This window comes from Macrotis lagotis, chromosome 1 (assembly GCF_037893015.1).
Source record: "Macrotis lagotis isolate mMagLag1 chromosome 1, bilby.v1.9.chrom.fasta, whole genome shotgun sequence".
In the NCBI taxonomy this organism is placed as follows: Eukaryota; Metazoa; Chordata; class Mammalia; order Peramelemorphia; family Peramelidae; genus Macrotis; species Macrotis lagotis.
Window position 1 is genome coordinate 345,553,854 of NC_133658.1, and position 6,406 is coordinate 345,560,259.

The window sequence follows — 6,406 nt, forward strand, 5'->3', positions numbered from 1 at the left end:
AGCTTACTAAAATCCAGATATAGTAGGTTCAACTATAACATGTGTTTCAAAAGCATGAATTTTTTCTAACAAATACATTTAATGGTTTTAGAGAATATTTAGAATATAGCATGAATTTCTAGTCTTCTTTTACATGGTTTCTTTCCTGAGAAACAGTGAGAAAGTAAACTACATTATTTCAAAATAACTCCCAAACTACAATTTTTTCTGATGCCCACTTCCATAGGCAAACTTTGTCTTTTTCAAAGTGAAGTGCCATATATATTATATATTTTCTGGAGGTGTGAGCTAAGGACTCCTCTTTACCACCCTGATTCCCACTTCCCACTCTGCTCCCTCTGACCATGGATTCTGGTCAGTTCTTAGAGCCCCTCTTGCCTTGCTCCAGCAGTCTTGGGCAAAGATCAGGATGTGATCAATATTTATTGTAGTAGGTATATGCTTCTTAGCCATTTAACCAATACTGTTCTGCCACTTTTATTAGATTCCAGTCTTTTTAAAATTTATTTTTTCAAATTATCTCCTTCCCTACCCCTTTCCCCATCCATTGAGAAGAAATAGATAGGCATTGATATATGTGAAGTCATGTAAAACATTTTCATATTTGCCATGTTGCCAAAAAGCACAAGAAAAATAAAGTGAAAAAATATGCTTCAATTTGCACTCAGTCTTCATCTGTTCTTTCCCTAGAAGCAGATAGATTTTTTCATTGTAAGTTTTTAGGAATTGTCATAAATCAGTATTTTAGTGAGAGCAGCTAAATCTTTGGCATTTGATTACTATTACAATGTTGCTGTTACTGTGTATAATTTTTTCCTAGTTCTGTTCACTTTGCATCAGTTCATACAAAGTATTTCTAAAGTCATTATTTTGTCATTTCTTACAGCACAGCATATTTTCATAACAATATTATATCACAACTTATTAAGCCATTCTCCAGTTAATGGGCATTACCTCAATTTCCAATTCTTTGTCACCACAAAAAGAGAGGCCATTTTTTTTGTACCTATAGGTCCTTATCCTTTTTTTCCCTCTTTGAAATATAGACCAAATAGTGACAATGCTGGATCAGAGAGAATGTCCATGCCCGATTTTATAGGCCTTTGAGCATAATTAAATTAATTGATAAATTATTCTCAAAATGCCTCTGGTTCACAAAAAAATCTAGAGTCCATTTAGGGAGAGAGAAAGAAGAGAGAGGAGAAAGAAAGAGGAGAGAGAGAGAGAGAGAGAGAGAGAGAGAGAGAGAGAGAGAGAGAGAGAGAGAGAGTCCACATTTTTTTTTAAACAAAACAGAATTTCTACTGTATTTTCTTTTAAAAGCCAGGAGGCATGTTGGCAGTTTGGTTGTACCTCTAGAGCCAGTCAGTCCTTCACATCCAGAGACTCATAGTGATACATCTGTAAGTGAAAAGTGTTTGAAACATTTTAGCTATACAGAAGAAAATGCTGCCCTGTGTGACAAGATTATTTGGTATTTACAGTTCAACACAATAATATCAAAAATCACTTTTCAATGGGATATTTAGAAAAAAATTTAAAAATTTATTAAAATTATTCATTTGTACATATACACACTATACTGCTGTGAATTTTTAAAGACTAATTAGTTTAAGAGTTCATTTGGTGCTTTTTAGTATTGTTTCTCCACCTCTTTGGATTTCCTCTCTGAATTCCACTTTTCCTTCTCTGGCTTTTCCCAAGCTGTCATTAGTTTGTCTCAAATTAATTTTCAAGACATATTGTAGTAGAAACAAGGAACATTGGTTCTATCCTTTGTTTTGCTACTCAGTTCAAGAAACCCATGAGTGATTCAAAGATTGATTTATATTATCTATCTATCTATCTATCTATCTATCTATGTGGACATCTATATGTCCACATACATATATACCTTTATATATTCAGTCTGTTCTAAGAGGAAATGGATCTGAGGCAGAGGTGCACAAATGATTTAAAGATTGACTTCTATTTATATATATATATATATATATATATATATATATATGTATATGTATATACACACACATATATGAAACACCTATACATATCTACACATAGAGGTAGATATATATATATATAAAATACATATATATATATATATATATATATATATATATATATATATATATATATATATATTCAGTCTGTTCTGAAAGAGAATGGATCTGAGGCAGGCTCAGGGCAAATTGCAGGACTGTTGTCAGAACCATGAACAGGGAGCCATACAAGGTAGGAGGAACCTTTAGGAGCACTGAAACAAAGATGGACACCACTTAAGAAAACTGCAAAACCCCAATTCTGTAATATAAACCAGAGGAAGCAACCAAAGAACTGACTGTTACTGTCTACAACAGGATCCTTCTCCCTGTTTTGTGAGAAGTTAGCTCTTCTCAGGAATGACTTCATAGAATCATTTTGAGCAGCGATCATCTGACATCCTTGGAAATCATCTCAATTCTTTTAAGAGGATTCTTTAAGGAGCCAGCAGCTTCCCTGGAAAGCTCAGGATAAAATCAGCATAAGAGCCACATGAGCTTCATCTCTTCATGAAGTTCTTTTCCAAAGCATCAGAAATTCTTTGCAGAGAGTAGATGTTATGCTTGACCCTGGTGGATGAATTTCCCAACTTCTCCAGCTTCCGTTTTCTTTCATTTTCCTTTTCATGCCTCTTGAGGGTGTTCTCTTCCTCCCGCTGCTTGGCATTTTCCATCTTTTCTTGCCGTTTTCTCTCCATTTGCTCTGCTGAGAGTTTTCTGGTGGAACTTAGAACATATCGCCTTTGGCAGCCTTCTTTTTTGGAGGGAGGACTCTTTGTTTGACCCATTTCTGTCCCACGTGTCCTTCCTTTTGGGGAGTTAGGGGGCGAACTGGAGGTACTCCGGGACCTAGAATGAGTCTTGAACTTGTGTGCTCCCCCGGCTTCAGTTACCAGAAGTCCCGGCAGTCTTTGATCTGGGTCAGTGTCCTTTATTTCTGTAAATCATAACCCGGAATTTTGGGCAAGACCGGTGGACTTGTCATTTTCTTTTGAGACCTTCCACGGCTCCTCTTTTCCTTACCGGATCGTTCACTACTATAGCTGCCGTGCTTGTGCTTTTTATGCTTTCTCTCCTTTTCCTCCTCCTTCTCCTCCTTCTTCTCTTCCTTCCTTCCTCTTCTTTCTTTCTTTCTTTCTTTCTTTCTTTCTTTTCTTTCTTCTTTCTTTCTTTCTTTCTTTCTTTCTTTCTTTCTTTCTTTCTTTCTTTCCTTCTTTCCTTCTTTCCTTCTTTCCTTCTTTCCTTCTTTCTTTCTTTTTCTTCTTTCTTTCTTTCTTTCTTTCTTTCTTTCTTTCTTTCTTTCTTTCTTTCTTCTTTCTTTCTTTCTTTCTTTCTTTCTTTCTTTCTTTCTTTCTTTCTTTCTTTCTTTCTTTCTTTCTTTCTTTCTCTCTCCTCCTCCTCCTCCTCCTCCTCCTCCTCCTTCTCCTTCTTCCTTTTCCTCTTCTTCTTCTTCCTTCTTGTTCTTGTTCTTCTTGTGCTTATTCTTCTTTTTCAGGCTCATTTGTAACTGTTCTTTGATTTTCTTTCTTTTCACTGGATTATTCAAAACTTCTCTCTTTTTTCTCTTTCTCAAATTCAATTTCAGATACTTCCTAAATGTGGAACCCTTGAAAAATGGATACATAGAGATCTGTCTCAGTTTTCTCAACTGTGAAATGGGGATAATTATTCTCTTTTTTGACAAGATTTTGAATTTTTTCTCTCCTCTCCCTCCCTCCAACAGAAGGCACTCTGATTTAGTCTTTACAATTTGCTTCCAATGTATGCATAGATCCAAGTTGAATGTATTGAGAGCAAAAAACATATACAAAAGAAAGCAAGCAAGCATTACAGATAGCAAAATTACATAAAACATATGACAGTCTTTAAAAATTGAAGGTAATAATCTTTAGTCTTTGTTCAAACTCCACAGTTCCTTCTCTGGATACAGATGGCATTCTCCATCACAAATCCATTAAAATTGTCCCTGATTATTGCACTGATGGAGTAAGTCCATTAGGGTTGATCCATGCCCCATGTTGTTGTTAAGGTGCATAATGTTCTTCTGGTTCTGCTCATCTCACTCAGCATCAATTCATGCAAATCTTTCCAGATTTTTTGAAATCCCTTCCCTTATGATTTCTTATAGAACCATAGCATTCTATTACATTCATATACCACAATTTGTTCAGCTATTCCCCAATTGATGGGCATACCCCCAGTTTCCAGTACTTTGCCACTACAAATAGAGCTGTTATGAATATTTTTGTACATTTGGGATTTTTACTGAAGGAGACATTTTAAACATGGAGTATAAAAGTTCAAATAGGGTTTTCGTGGTCCTGCCAACTAGGCAGTTGCAATCTGCAGCCCTGGTATTTTGAGATTTTGATCCAGAGTCTCTAACTGCTCTCTTCAATCATTGGAATGGAGTTTAGAAGGAACACTGATAAGAATGAGGGATGGACCCAGGTACAATGGGTTCAATCCCACCTCTCACTCACAAGCTTTGCAACTTTGAATGAGACATTAAATGTTTCTGGGTCTTAATTTCATCATCTGTATAATAGGGATAATGACATTCTGTAGCACATTATCTCATAGGGTTGTTTTGAGACTCAAATGAGTCTCAAACGCTATAAATAGTGTTAGCTGGGTAGGCCATTAATAGGAACCTCATGGGATGTCTAGTGGCTAAACAGCCATTGTCATCTCTTCTTCCTCAAACCAATGAGAAGGTAGGGTGTCAATGAATTGTTAGAAATGGATGAAATATTTACATCATCTACCAGGTGGCAATCTACAACAGCCACTAACCCAATGTTTTCCCTAGAGTTCCCCTGGCTCATGTGCAGGTTGTGCCCGATATAATCTGGGGCATGCATCTCTGGGCAGGCATCAATTGCATTGAACAGTTCACCAAAAAAAAAAAGCATATCCTAGCTAGATTCTGATGTGGGTTAAATATGAAATAATATCCAGAAATATTTGATAAAAATAAAGAAAGCTATGACTTGTCATCTTTGCCTTATGTATTTCTTGCATCTGTCTCAATGATCTTATATATTTATAGCACCAAATGTGTGGTCACATATTTTGTTCTATATAACAAAAATATTAGGGAAAAGATTGAAACATGATTATGTGAAATATTGTCAAGAGCCTCTTCCTATATGAAAATGGAATAAAGGGAATGGTCCTTGAGTGTGGGGACCAGCTCTAAACTCTGAACTAGAATAATGAAAACATAAGGGAAATAGGGAGTTCTGGGTGTTGACTCAGTCTTTTCAATAAACTCAGTTTTTTTTCCCCAAAAGTTGCCAGTATTGGAACCTTTTTTTTTTTGGTCCCTGATTGTCTACTCTTTGATCCTAGGCCCTGGAATTAGTCCCTAATTCTGACCTAAGTCTGGATTCAGCTCTCTTATTTGAGTTACTTCTGCCCAACAGCATTCCATCTGCTTTTTGTATCTGTAGCAGGAAGTCTAGGAAATCTATCACAAGGTCTGGGCCATTGCTGCTTTGGGTCAGAGAAACATCAGAAATTAAGAGTCACTATCAACCTTGCTGACTCACAACTGTTCTGATTCTCAGTAGAAATGGTCCGAATATCAAAAGGGACAGACATTGAATTGAATACCTATACATAAAAGTCTTGACATATTTCCTTGTCCTCTTGTACAGCTTTGTCTTCTCAGCAGTTCTGATGCTTTCCCAGAGCATGCAATTAGATCTCTTTTTTCTGATACCCCAGTTGCCATTTCTTTGGGTACAGGTAGGAGCATTGGAAGGCTTGAATGAGGTGATGGTTTGTAAAGCAATTTACAAACCTTAAAATTCTCTATAAATGACAGAATTATCATGATCATTATTATTAACCTCTAATCTGAGAATGACTTCATTCTCTGAGTACTACACTTCTGTTGAAGTGTTTATATTTATAATGTTTATAAAGTATTTGGGATGACTGCTTAGAAATTTTTGACAACTGGCTAAAGAAATACACACACCCACACCCACTTTTAAGTTTAATCTACATTATTTATACTATCTTAAGTCTACACAATAAACAAAACAACAAAACAAACCCTGATAGGCAACCATTGATGACTGTGGAGATATAAATGCTCATATTGAAAATTTAACAAGTTAAGAGCTGACTCTAGCACACACCAAGTCCTAGAGTAGATAATAATCCTAAGAAATCTATTATGGAGGCTGATTGAGTAAAGTCAAAACTCTTTTAACAAAGGTCATTAAAGAAGTAAAAAAAATAAGAAGGAAGGTCAAAACCAAGATTCAGATTCAGATTTCATGGTAGAGGTTGAACAGAACTTCTGAGCTAATTCTATTACTCTATAGTGATAGATAATGAGAAAACTGAGCCAT

The 6,406-nt window shown here is 35.8% G+C and overlaps 1 pseudogene; it reads right to left on the reverse strand.

Annotated features, from left to right (window-relative positions):
• Window positions 1-2,539: 2,539 nt before the first annotated feature.
• Window positions 2,540-4,903, reverse strand: LOC141498436 (pre-mRNA-splicing factor CWC25 homolog pseudogene; annotated as a pseudogene).
• Window positions 4,904-6,406: the final 1,503 nt, after the last annotated feature.